The sequence below is a fragment of the Danio aesculapii genome, chromosome 20 (genome assembly GCF_903798145.1).
Source record: "Danio aesculapii chromosome 20, fDanAes4.1, whole genome shotgun sequence".
In the NCBI taxonomy this organism is placed as follows: Eukaryota; Metazoa; Chordata; class Actinopteri; order Cypriniformes; family Danionidae; genus Danio; species Danio aesculapii.
In genome coordinates this window covers 11,156,045-11,170,197 of record NC_079454.1, presented here as the reverse complement: position 1 = coordinate 11,170,197, position 14,153 = coordinate 11,156,045, and the positions used below count along the sequence as shown (strand labels likewise).

At 33.7% G+C, this 14,153-nt stretch overlaps 1 protein-coding gene across 1 annotated transcript in view; it reads right to left on the bottom strand.

Moving 5' to 3' along the window:
* Positions 1-14,153, bottom strand: part of flrt2 (fibronectin leucine rich transmembrane protein 2) — an 85,715-nt gene that overhangs the window by 12,776 nt on the left and 58,786 nt on the right. The window lies entirely within an intron of this gene.

Below are 14,153 nucleotides of genomic sequence, written 5' to 3'. Positions count from 1 at the left end.
AAACATTGTAGGAAATATTTTTGGTGCCTCAAAAAAGTGTGGTTATGATCGCCATCTGACCAAAGCAAAGACTAGTATCCAGCAAAAACTAGTTCTTAATATCTCACTAAAATGCTAAATTGAATAGAAAATGATGCGAATAACTGCAAAAAGGTCCACTTTGAGCCTGTCTTAAATGGATAATGCACAAAATATTATTATGATTTGCTGATTTACTCACCATTAGACCAAACTATAGAACATTAAAGAGATTGTCCAATTAAAAATGAAAATTTTAATATGTGGTTCAAAATCTTTATGAATTTTGTCTATGGAAGTCAATGGCATTTCTCTTTTTTCTTTTTTAAGATTCTTTAGTAGATCTCCCTTTGTGTTCAACAGAAGAAAGAAACTCAAACAGGTTTGGAATAAGTGGAGTAAAATATGAGTAAATGATGACAGAATGTTTTGCTTGAGCTATCCCTTTAAAATAGATTTTAGCTTAAACTTTGTTCCTTGTGATTAATAATAAAAATAAATATAGCAGGCAAAGCCATGATAATACCCTTCCTGTGGATAGTCTAGGGTCACTTTCATCTTCTACTGAAGAACTATGTTCTGAAGAACAAAGATTCGCCTACTTGATTTCCGAGAAGTGAGTATATTTAGTATTCCATTGAAAGAAGAAGTGTACATTAATTATTGCAATAATCACATTTTATGCCATTGTAGCATTTTGTTGAATGGAAAGTTTTGCAAAAAATGAATAAAATGAAACAAATTATTATTATTATTATTATTATTATTATTATTAATCCACTAAAAATACAAATTTTTTTGGAATGTAAATATTCAGTGACGACAAAAAGTTTTATGGCATTAAGGAACCTCGATTTTAAACTGTGATTTGTTTATTAATTTATCAAACCTATTCTAGAGTGTTAGTAGAAGTGATGTCTTAAAATAAATAATTGAACCAGATCTAATGAATTCAAGACTTTATCCCACATGCACATCTATTAATTCATTTTAAACTGTGCTTATTTTCCTTATTATAATTTCACACACGCACACACACACGCACACACACACACACACACACACACACGCGCACACACACAAAGTTATAACTAATTCATACAGATGTTCTCTATTGTCAGTTGAGGTGGGTGAGGCAAACTTTAGGGAACCTCGCTTTATTTTTCATCCTGTATTTGAAAACCAAAGACAGCTGCCTTTCTTCCCTGTGTCTTAACATTCGCTGTGTTTTTTATGAAAGCACTTTCTAAGGTAACTACTTTGAGACAGTTTTCCAATAACGTCATGTCGAATAATGTACAACAAATTCAAGAAAGCTTTAGAGATTTTCAAGCAGATGTTTAAGCCGCTTATTTGTTACAAGTCGAAATGAATGAAAACGGGTCAACGATGAGACTTACAATTTTGTGGTATGTATCAAATTAAGTGTATATAAAGTGTATAAAAAACAGAAAGTGTATTAAATAAGGAGTGAAATTAATGTTGTGTGTGAGAGTGAAAATAAAATATAAAAAAGAAATTAGGTTTTATTGTCATTCAGCTTAACATATACTGTATATGTGAAAATGAAACAACAGATATCATTACATTTCAAATAATTAAAGACTTCAGATACTAAAAAATGCGTGCAATCTAGAGGTTTACAGCATAATTGCAAAGTTTAAAGATTTTAAATGGCGATTGTGAGCCTGGAACAAAAAAACAACATATACATCACCTGAAAGCTGCATAAGTAAGCTTTACAATGATGTATACTTTGTTAGGATAGCACAATATTTTTGTCTGAGGTAGACTATTTTATATAAGAAATGTGAGGGTTTATACATTTCATTAAACTGTAATAAAATAAAAAATAAAAATAGCAAGTTGTCCAAATTAAGTGCTGTGTAAGTGATATATTTAGAGTAGGAAATGTCTTCATGGAACATAATCTTGGCTTAATATTATAATGTTTTCTGGCATAAGATAAAATCAATAATTTGACCCATATCATGTATTTGTGGCTGTACTGTGATTCTTAAATCTAGTTAATATGCCATCAAGTGTTTTTAAAAAGGCTATTTGGTACATAAACTATTGTTATGATATTTATTTGACATTATTTTCTTTAAATATTGGTTAAAAAGTTTTATATTTATTTATTTGGTAAGAAAAGTTCATATATCCACATATCGCCTGCTAAGGCAGAATTTTCCATCCACATTTTTTCGGCCACAGCTTCTCCTCTCTCCCTCTCTCCAAAGCTCAATTCAGCGTAACATTCATTAACTATTCGCTCTCTGCCGTGCGAGACGCACAGAATGTGCCGATACTGCACTCTGTCAGACTATACATTTTAATTAGGGCCAGATTACAGTAAACGCGACATGATATTTAAATAGTGCTTGGCTAACAGTGAAGGGACAGCTAGACGTCGGCCTATATCCAGTGGGAGGGAAAACTCCAACACACTTATTAGGACCCGGATGATTTGCCAATCAATTTGCGATCGTTAGATTAAATGACAAGGAAGGGCAGAGAATTATAATCGGCGAACACTGAGAAATGAGAGTGTCTCCTGCTTTATTGAAAATAAATTGATCCTAGTATGCGAGATCCACCGTATCGCATTGCGAAGAGCCCTTTTAGTGACTTTCCAGATGTCTTTTATATTTATTTTTTATCTTCTAAACATCAGTGATTGACTGCATCGTCCTTCTCAGTCCACAAAATTTTATTTCGACATAAATCTGTCTGCCACACAGACAATGAATTATGTACTCAACCTAAAAATATGCAGAAGTAAAATGATAGGCTGCCATATTTTACATGGAATCACTTTTACTGAAAAATGCTGCCCTGGTGTGTCTCAATCGGCTTATGAGTTTGATAGTAATACCCTGCAAAAGGTTTTTCCGAGTATTCAGGCATGCCTTTCGGTATTCTAAACGCAGCAGTGGCAGAGACACAATTCACAGCTCCTTTTTATGCAAGTGCAGGATTTTCTTGTATTTTCTTATTGCTTTTAATGAACCACATGGCCCTTCAGCAGCCAGCTACTCAAATAAACAAATGCAGATCGATTGCGCGTATAAGTTTTACTGGTCTGAAGTGTTCAAAGGGCTGCTAAGAAAACTCATGCACTTTATATTCCCCAACACCCTGTGAAAGCCGACAGATCCTTTTTTCTTAAGACCACCTACATCATGATATAATATAGTAACATTTGAGCTGATCTTTACTGCTTTATTTCCGTATCCACAACTTAATTGTTCAGTTCAAACCGGAAAGCCATGCTCTGCGTCTCAGAAATGCATTTTTTTAAGAGTAACATTGAAGAAGCAAAGGTTATTATTGTTATCTTTGGCTGTTTGTCATTTAGATATTTATTTTTCTTGACAATTGATTAAAAATCTGGATTATTCGACCAAAATCTGTGTTGTTTAAAAATTAATATAAGCTTCTTTGAAAACATTTTTATTTTATTAAAATTATATTAATTTTATGCTATAAATGACTTTTTATTATTATTTTACATTTATAAGCCAATGTCGCCAGCAGTTAAAAAAACAACATTTAATTTTTACTAAAACACAATATTTATAATTTTTAAATCCAGTGAAACTCTCTTTTTTTTCTTTCTCCCATGAAAATGCAATATATATGAAAATCGTTTGCAGTTCTAACACAAATAAAGCTTGTTTAACTATCATATTAGCTTTCACATCCTTTTAGTATTGAATTTTAACTGACATGCTTAAGTATTTACACACCATAATAATAAACTGTACATTAGCTGTGAGCAAACATTAACATTGTCGCTGATATCATCTCTATTTTTAAACCAGCCAGTCTTACGTAAATATATATTTTTTGACTCATGTAACATCATGTGAAGAAGAAAAAAAAAAGTTCCACTGCTGATAGATTTGACTGGAAATAGGTTTCAGGTCACATTTATTCTGCTGGTTGAGCACTCAGTGGGTGTCTGGGAGGCAAAGCTTAAAATCTGGATCAAAGCCCTCGCTCGCTGACCCCTCTGGACCCAATCCACAATCCAAGCAGCACAGAGGGAGAGAGAAAGATGCCCACTCACTCCCCTGGCCGACATGCGTTGCACTTCTATAGCATATGTGCTTTAGTAGATTTGCATGTTATTGAGTTGAAACTGATTTCCGAGGGTCTATTTAAAGTCACCAACACTTTTAAGTAAGTTACTTAAAAAAAAATAAATAAATAAATATATATATATAGAAATTACAAATAACTGACTACTACTGGACAATTGTAATCTGATTACATTACTAAATTCTTAAAGTAAAAAGTAATCAGATTACTAATTACTTTACTTTCAAAGTATAGTACTTTTCAAACATATAAAACCTATTAAAATACTTTACAATGGGTTGATCACAGCAGCTTCGAAAGACTTAAAGAGTTCGTCAACAATTAAAATTCTCTCATCATTCACTTGTTCACAAAAGAGCACATAAAGAAAACTAGATACCTGTAACCATTGGCATCCACTGTATGAAAAAACACTGCAGTGTTAGGGTGTTCTGTTGTTTGTAATTAGTCTACTGAAACGGGTATATTCCATACAAAGTATGAAGCTGATCGCTTAGTTCTTGTCAGTTTAAAAGCACATGCTAATTAACGGACATTGCAGCGGAAAACGTGACTTAAAAGAAGCATTTTTTTCTTCTAAAAACATTATTTGCAACAAAGTAACACAAGTACACTGACTTTAGTAACTGTAATCAATTTACACAAATTTAAAATGTAATTCGTTACATTATTGCGTTCCCCAAAAATGTAATTAAAATACAGTAACAAGTTACTGTGGAATGTGTTACACCCAACTCTGGTCACCAAGATGTCAGAAAGCAAAACGACTATTGTATAACAACATTCAAGTTGGTTTTTAGTTTTAGATTTTTTAAATGTTTAGAAGTTTATCATTACTAAGACTAAAACTGTGATATACCAATGTTATCTCACGGTAATTTGTAACTTTTTGATTAGGCGGCTAATTACTATGAGTATACAATCTCATTCATACAATTAAGTACAATTTGCTTATCCCCCGATGATGGTTAGTTTTAGGGGCGGGGTTGAGTGTCAGGCCTCCTTTCTAAAATCGTACATTTTTGTACAGCTGAAATCGTACGAATTCATAGGAATTAGCCACTAAACTGACAAAACATAAAATAGATACGTTTCCTCGTTACGTTTTTTGCGAAACATAAAAAAAAAAAAATGTGGCCGGTACATTTTGCTGCATGTTTCAGTTGAAAAATCTACTAGAGGGCACTGTGAACATTTTTGCAAATCGGAAATACAATACTAGCGGTTCATTCTGCTGTGGCGACCCAAGATTAACATAGGGACTAAGCCAAAAAGAAAATGAATGAATGAATACATTACTCAGCATACATTTTGTTATGTGTTCCTGAAACATGTCCTTATACACATCCACAAGAATGTGGGGCTTGTTTTACAAATTACCTAGATCAGCAAACCACTGACCAAAAACTTAAACCCTTAACTAAACCCAACCGATAGTGTTTTAAAAGCAAACAAGACAAGAGAAAAGTGTGACTAGTTATGTTTCCTCATGAGATCAGGTTGAATATACTCAACCTATTCAGCTTTATATTAAAAAAAAAAAAAAAAAAGGTAAAGCCTTAGAGCCACACATGTATTACTTCTTAAGGTATTTATTTATCAGCTGAAACAAACATTTTGTAATTTTTGATTTGATAAATAATTTTTTTTTCAAACTCTCTAAACCTACTTCTATTTTTTTCCACTGTTCAAGTACATATCTGATAGGCTTCACCTAATGTGAAACCCCTTGCCTACAGACCAAAGAGAAAGGCATGTCCTGTTAAACTGTAATGTTCTGTACAAATCATTGGTAAAACAAATTAATAATTTATTACGTGGAGAATCAAATATACACATTTAGTTTTCGGTCGGATGTTGGATAATTATCTGAATTAAAACCATTTTTTGGAAACAGCTCAGATCAGATGTGAAAAAAATAGATCTCAGGAGGATTTTTGTTTTTGCAGTACATGCATGCATCAAATTCCAATCTGTGTAAGATGTGGGCACAACATCCCAAAAGACACAAGCACCTATTATTAATTCAAAGGTGCTCTCCAGCAATAGTGAGCTTTTCTGGGAAATTTCAAGTTGTTTTAAAGTCCAGAAACAATTAGAAAATTAGCTATGCTAGTCAAAGCAAACTTTTCTATAATATCTGCTCTGCTGTTTTGAACTCTTGAATCAAACTCGGAATAACTTTGTTTTGGCCTGATTTAGCTAAAATGAAGTGACTGTATAACTATTCAGCTACATCTATTTAAACACAGCTCTCCATTTCACGTTATTACATTCTCTGACCTTGACAGGCTACATTGAAGAAATCAATGTAAGAATTTTTCCATGTCAGAGAAAGCAGAGCCTTGGAGCCACACGTCTGCATGGAGTAACAGTAGTTCAAAGGTGTTTTCCAGCTTGAGTAAACTTTTCCAGAAACATTTTTTATTTTGTTCACCGGTGTGTTCCTTTTCCAATTTAGGCTTATTGAAAATACTGGCAACATTTTTTTTTCTTTAAAATACATTGTGGCAGGTTTCAGATAAAAAATCCACTAGAGGGCACTGTGTACATTTTTGCAAATCAGAAATACATTACTCAGCGTACTTTATGTTATGTTTCTAACACATGCTTGTACACATTCACAAGATGGTGGGGCTTGGAGTGTTGCCAACTTAGCAACTTTGTTGCTATATTTAGTGACTTTTCACACATTTCTAATGACAAATTTTCAAAAAAGCGACTAGCGACAAATCTAGCGAATTTTTGGGTGTTCTTGGAGAATGTTATAGACTCTCACGTGTCTGTACTGTACCGTTCCTACTCTTCTCTACGTGCTGCAGGTGATGCCGTAGGCCCCTCTCCATCTCAGAGCACTTGCAGGCAGGCAGCAGTCTCTCCTAACTGCAGCCTAAAAGCAGATCACCCCTCTGCATGGTAATGGCAAATTATTTAGCACCACAAGTGTGAGGTAATTTCTTTGTACAGTCAAACTCATCTTCTTCTTCATTGTTTTGTACTTAACAATTTAATTTGACTGTTTTATTTAAAATATTTAATTTGACAATTTTGGAACTTCACTACACATGCAAATTCACTACACATCTATACTAATATACTGTATTCAAACAACAATAAATTTGGTTAAATTGAAATGCATATATAAAGCGTAGTGCAAATATAAATACTCCTTTATTAACCATAGGCTGTTAAACAAATAGAAACGGTTGGACGTTATGACGTCAGTAATATGCAAATTATAAAAGTGATTTGATTTGATTTGATAAAAGTGATTTGAATTAACGTATGACAATCTAGTGACATTTAGTGAATTTTCAGGCAGACCTCAGCACCTTTTCTTCGAAAAAAAGTTGGCAACACTGGGGGCTTGTTGTACAGATCACCTAGACCAGCGAACCACTGACTTGAACCCTTCTCTAAACCCAAAAGTGAACTGTGAACACATAGTTTTACCTTGATTTTACATTGCTTTTATGTCTTTTTCGCACCCATACTTTACCTGACTCAAACCTTAGAGCTCTGCATCACAATTAAAACAAAGTGAGCTACTGAATAAACTAAGGCCCAAAATTTTGAAAATTCTATTTTTGCACCCCAACCCTTCCCCTTGACCCTTAAAACCGAGTGTGAAGGGGAAGGGCTTCAAATTTTACCCCTAAGAAATGGGACACCACTACAGAACCTGCACACATCATCATATGTCATGATCTCTTGCTTCATATAAGATCGACTATCGTGACTGCTGTAGTTATTCCAGTTGAGTTATTTTTTATATATATAACGGTACAATGTGGCAATAAGATCGTAACTGTACTGTGCATTTACATAGTGGCAATATTCAGCTAAGTAAACACACAAAAAACAACATTAACATTATATCAGACACTGTAAAAGGGTCATTCCCACCACTAGACTTTTCTGACAGGGTATTCGAGTGTCATCGAGTGTCAGAATGTTGTGGGACTGCTATACAGTTATTATTAGGGATTATAGATAGCGAAATTTAACGGTTTTTATTTTAGTGTTTTTAAGCATGACGATAAAACACGAACGTGTTTATGAATATATTAAAACATGTGCTTGTTTGTTGTAAAAAATTGTAATAATGACAAAAAATACTAATTTGTGGATCTCCGTTCTTTCGGGTGCAGTTATACTGGCATTGTAGCTGGTGTATTCTGGGAAATTTTCTTACCCCTTGGTTTCGAGTGTGGACCTGAAAAATCTCTGTTCAATGGGCTATCTACCCCTTCCCCTTAGCCCTACTCCTTGAAGCTAAAGAGAATTGGGACAAAAGGAGAAGGTCTAAGGCAGTGGTAGGGAACCTTCAACCAAAAATATGTCTCCCTTTAATAATATTTTACAGTTTAAAAAATTATAACCATCACTAGAAATCAGTTTCTTATTGAAACTACAATTACAATTTTGTATTTTTTACAGCAAAATAAATAAACTCAGTCTACAATAAAAGGATGTTTCGACCAACGTGTGCGGTGCTGTGGGTAAAATGGAATCGTGATGGTTATCATAGAAATACAAGTTGTTTTGCCCTTTATTTTCTCAATAATAGCAAAATATAATTTTTGTTCTTCAAAACTGACAATTCATATAATAACAATAATAGATGTTCTTTAAAACTAGCAAAAATGATTTCCGCATACTTTATTTTGAATTATTTGAATTAAACTGTGTAATTTTCTATAATAGTAAAATAATTATAGCTTATTTTAAAGAAGAAAAAAGAGTTTATTTACCAGAATTTAAATAAATGGTCCTTTCTTCATTAATAGACTTGCTCAACATGTGATGCTTCATATTTGATTATTTTTTGAGATTTATGTGCATGAACCTAAATAAAGGTTTTGTTTAAACCTGTATTATTTATAGTAGTATTATATATTGGGATGCATATATGTGTATGTATACCCCCAATTAAAAAATGCATTTGCCAAAAATATCAGAAATGGCTCTTTGCTGAAAAAAGGTTCCCGATCCCTGGGCTGAGGGGTAGAATTGGGATTGGGCCAAACTATGTTATAAAAATGTGTCCCTTTAAAAAAGTGGTGAGGCAAAAAAAGGTGAGGCAAATATATTTAAATACTAATTATGGTCATTATTAAATGTTTTTTATGGTATTTATTTAGTGATGTGCAAAGAACTGAATAAAAAAAAAACTTTATTCTTTGATAACATATTCCTTTAAATATCATTAGTGTGAAAAGGAAGAAAAGTTGTTTTTGTCATACTGCCCCATGACATTCATTTTACCTAGAAATTGCAGTACATATGTTGAAGTACACATTTACGGTTTCACAATAAAGTAAGCTAAGGAACGTATTTCCAATGAACTTGTGTTGCCATTTTCAATCACGTCTGACCTTGACAAACAGAACAGAATATTGTACATGAACTGCAGACAATCTCCTAATCAAAGAATATAGAGCCTCTGAGCAGCAGCTACCTTAAACGTAATCACTTTAGACCAATAGTACTTCAAAGATGGGATTGTAAATCAGTTGGACCAAACTATATGAGAAAATTTAGAACGTTCCTAACACAGTCTATAGCAAGTTTTGTTTTGGCAACATATTTGTTCAAAATGGCATCATAACTTTTCAACTGTTTCTACTGTAAAGCAGCTTTCTTGTCAAAGAGTCAAGTAATGACCACAGACCAATGGTGGTTTGAAGAGTTTTCCAGAAAAATTACTTCTGCCAAGCTGTTTCAAACTTCAGAAACAAGCCCTGTTTTTGCCTGATTACATACAAGTGACGTCACACTAAGTTTGTTCTTCAGTTTCCCTTGAAGCATATCAGCGTCTTGAATCTTTCTCAGCTCCTCATTTCCTTTGCGCTTACAAACACCTTTCCAAGATGGTCAAAGAGCAAGTGTTCAATGAGCCCCCAACCTCTTTCACAAGAGGACAGTCAAAGTATGCAATGTTTCACTCGACTAAGCGAGACAGCTTCGGCAAGCTGTAAAAACAGGCTCTCGCAACAAGCGAGGCCTTGTTTTTTCCTGCCGACTTGGCGGAGAAAGACAGTGAGACAGAGGTCAGCGAGGCAGCCGGAGGATGGGTCTTATCCAGTGCCCTAATCCTGCCGGGAGCTCTGGCGTTTGAAGTCACATCTGCTGCAGATTTCCCTCCGCCAAGCTCAGGCAGGAGGAAATCTTAAGTCTGAGGGGGGCCAGTTTCCCCTGGTGCTGCTGAGATCACTAACCCTCATCCTGGGTCACCTGCACTGGACCTGTATTCACACGGCTCAGTGTTTTATTGTTCTCAGAGGAAGTGCTGGTCTAGAGTCAGATGTTTAGCATAACAGCGTTGTGGCTATGATTCTATTACAGTATATGGTAACATTTTATTTTACAGCAAACCATGTTGCATGTAGATGTACGATTTTTGTAAATTACACAGGATTTAACTAATATGAAATGAAATTTACTGTAGGACAATCATGCTGTATGTTACTGTGTTGTAAAGTTGCATTGTGAAAATTACTGTATATTTTACAGTAAAGATATACAATACTGTAAATAAATACACAGCAAGGTAAATGGTGCTGTAAATGTAAATATGGTATTTCAGCTGTAACTGATTTACAGTAAGCTACTGTATCATGAACTGAATTTTACTGTTGGATAGTTATGCTGTATGTTACTGTATTTTAAATTTATATTGTACAAATTACTGTTTTTTACTGTAAAGATATACAATACTGTAAATACATTCACAGCAAGATAAATGGTGCTGTATATGTAAATTTTGGTATTTTAGCTGTAACTGATTTACAGTAACTTACTGGTGAACCGAACTGTATCATGAACTGAATTTTACTGTTGGACAGTTATGCTGTATGTTACTGTACTTTGAATTTACATTGTAAAAAATTACTACATGTTTTACTGTAAAGATATACAATACTGTAAATAAATATACAACAAAATAAATAATGCTTTAAATGTAAATATGATATTTTTGCTGTAATTGGTTTACATTAAGCTACTGGCAAACTGAACTGTAATATGAACTGAATTTTACTGTAGGATAGTTATGTTGTGTGTTCCGTATTTTAAAAGGTTGTATTGTAAAAATCACAGTATATTTTGCAGTAAACATATACAATACTGTAAATACACAGCAAGGTAATAGGTGCTGTAAATGTAAATATTGTATTTTAGCTGTAACTGATTTATAGTAAGTTGCTGGTGAACTGAACTGTATCATGAACTGAATATTACTGCAGGATAGTTATGCATTATGTTACTGTATTTGAAAAGGTTGCACTGCAAAAATGACTATCTTTTACTGTAAATATATACAATACTGTAAATAAATATGCATCAAGATAAATGGTGCTGTAAATGTAAATATGATATTTTAGCTGTAACTGATATACAGTAAGTTACTGGCAAACTGAACTGTAATATGAAATAAATTTTACTGTAGCATAATTTTTATTTGTGCTACTGTTTTTGAATTTGTATTGTAGATATTACTGTATCTTTTACTGTAAAGCTACTATGCAGTAAATAAATAAACAGCAAGATAAATGGTGTTATAAATGTAAATAAAGTATTATTACTGTAATTGATTCACAGTAAGTAACTGGTGAACTACTGTAGATTCTACAGGTAAACAGTTAATCTAAGAAAAATAAACAAATATATATAGTATATTTAGGGGGCAGAGCAGTGGCGCAGTAGGTAGTGCTGTCGCCTCACAGCAAGAAGGTCGCTCGGCTCAGTTGGCGTTTCTTTGTGGAGTTTGCATGTTCTCCCTGCATTCGCGTGGGTTTCCTCCGGGTGCTCCAGTTTCCCCCACAGTCCAAAGACATGCAGTACAGGTCAATTGGGTAGGCTAAATTGTCCGTAGTGTATGTGAATGTGTGGGTTGCGGCTGGAAGGGCATCCGCTGCGTAAAACAAATGCTGGATGAGTTGGCGGTTCATTCCGCTGTGGTGGATTAATAAAGGGACTAAGCCGACAAGAAAATGAATGAATGAATGAATATAGTATATTTAGTTAATGCATTGCATGACCCCCCATACAGTCAGAATTATTAGCCCCCCATTGATTTATTTATTTTTTTTATTTTTTAAATATTTCCTAAATGATGGTTAACTAAGCAAGGAAATTTTCACAGTATGTCTGATAATATTTTTTTTCTAGAGAAAGTCTTATTTGTTTTATTTCAGCTAGAGTAAAAGCGGTTTTTAATTTAAAAAAAACATTTTAATGTCAAAATTATTAGCCGCTTTAAGCTATAAATATTTTTTTCGATAGTCTACAGAACAAACCACTGTTATACAATAACTTGCCTAATTACCCTAACCTGCCTAGTTAACCTAATTAACCCAGTTAAGCCTTTAAATGTCACTTTAAGCTGTATAGAAGTGTCTTGAAAAATATCTAGTCAAATATTATTTACTGTCATCATGGCAAAGATAAAATAAATCAGTTATTAGAAATGAGTTATTAAAACTATTATGTTTACAAATATGTTGAATTTTTTCTCTCTGTTAAACAGAAGTTGGGGGGAAATGAACAGGTGGGCTAATAATTCAGGGGGGCTAATAATTCTGACTTCAACTATATGTTTAGAAATGAATAATTATTGAGCGATTAATTGATTGTTATTACAATTATACATAACACTTTATAATGCCGTTGCATTAGTTAATGCTACTTAATTTATTTACTAACATGAACAAACAATAAACATTACAGCATTTATTCATATTTGTTAACAACTAGTTATTACAAGGCTCTCTGGAATACTTGATTCTGGTTGAACAGTTACAGCATTCCAAGGTATTTTATTCCGAGATAACTTCTGAAACTTACAATCTTCTCAAAATAATAAAGGCTCATTCCGGTACTTCGAATAAACTTGACTGTCAGTGAATACATTCATGTCCCAATACATATGCTTGTGCCTGCTTTTTTTGAAAGATTGATGCCATCTTGGGACTGAATAATATATAAATTAGCATATGCTCCTTTCAGCTGTTTCCATTTCTGTCAGCTTTGAGTTTAATTAAAGAATTAAGAAACTGTTATGGTTCAGAGCGTTGTTTTGTATGTTTTTGCAAGTCCTAATTCCCAGATTAATCTGTGTTATTCAGCGGTTGTTATCTGGAAATAACATACCTTGGAATGTTGCAAATGACAAATCAGAATGAAAATATGGTCATCAATTATTAGTCCTTGTTTAAAAAAAAATTACATTGTTAATAATAAATGCTGCAACAGTAGCGTATACAGTAATAATGAAACCTCGTTGTAAAGTGTGAACCAATTGGTTTGGTTAGAAACTAAATTTGACATGAACTAAAAGTACAGGTAATGAATATACCGAATGAATAATTACTTATGATTTTATTGACATAATTGATCTGCTCATTGGTTAGCACTCGTGTTTCTGACCTACTTTGTATGCTCTGACCTTACTTACTATGAGGTCTCAGGTGCAGTAGCTTCAGGGTGTTTGCGTGTCTGGGCTATTATTTGTGATTGGCTCAGACAAGTATCTGATTTCCCATGGGTAATTCTTCACACATAAGTGTATCTGCTTATGTCTTAAGAAATGACCCCTGGAGAGATATTTTGAGGTTTAATAAATGCAAAACCAAGTCTTGTGAACAGTTAATGAGCATTCAGTCAATGGGTGAATCGGCTTTGTTGTAAATGAGGCACATACTGTATACTCTCCCTCTCTTTCTCTCTCAAACACACACGTATAGTCAGTCTTGTTGTGAAAACAACCCTCCAGTGCTCAGCCTACTATGATGGAGTGAAAATGAAAGAGAGAGACAGTTTATTCACACTCAGGACTTTGTCAGCATATTCCCCTTAGAAACCTACAAAGACAACAATGTGTCAAAATGCAGAGGTGCTTGCGTGTAAGCTGGTGTTTAGTTTGGTGTGCAGATGGAAATGTATTTATATACTAGAGGGCATCGTGAAAAATCTCAGAACTTCACAGACTACATGCCAACAGTCATTTGGCGAGAGTGTAAGCCATT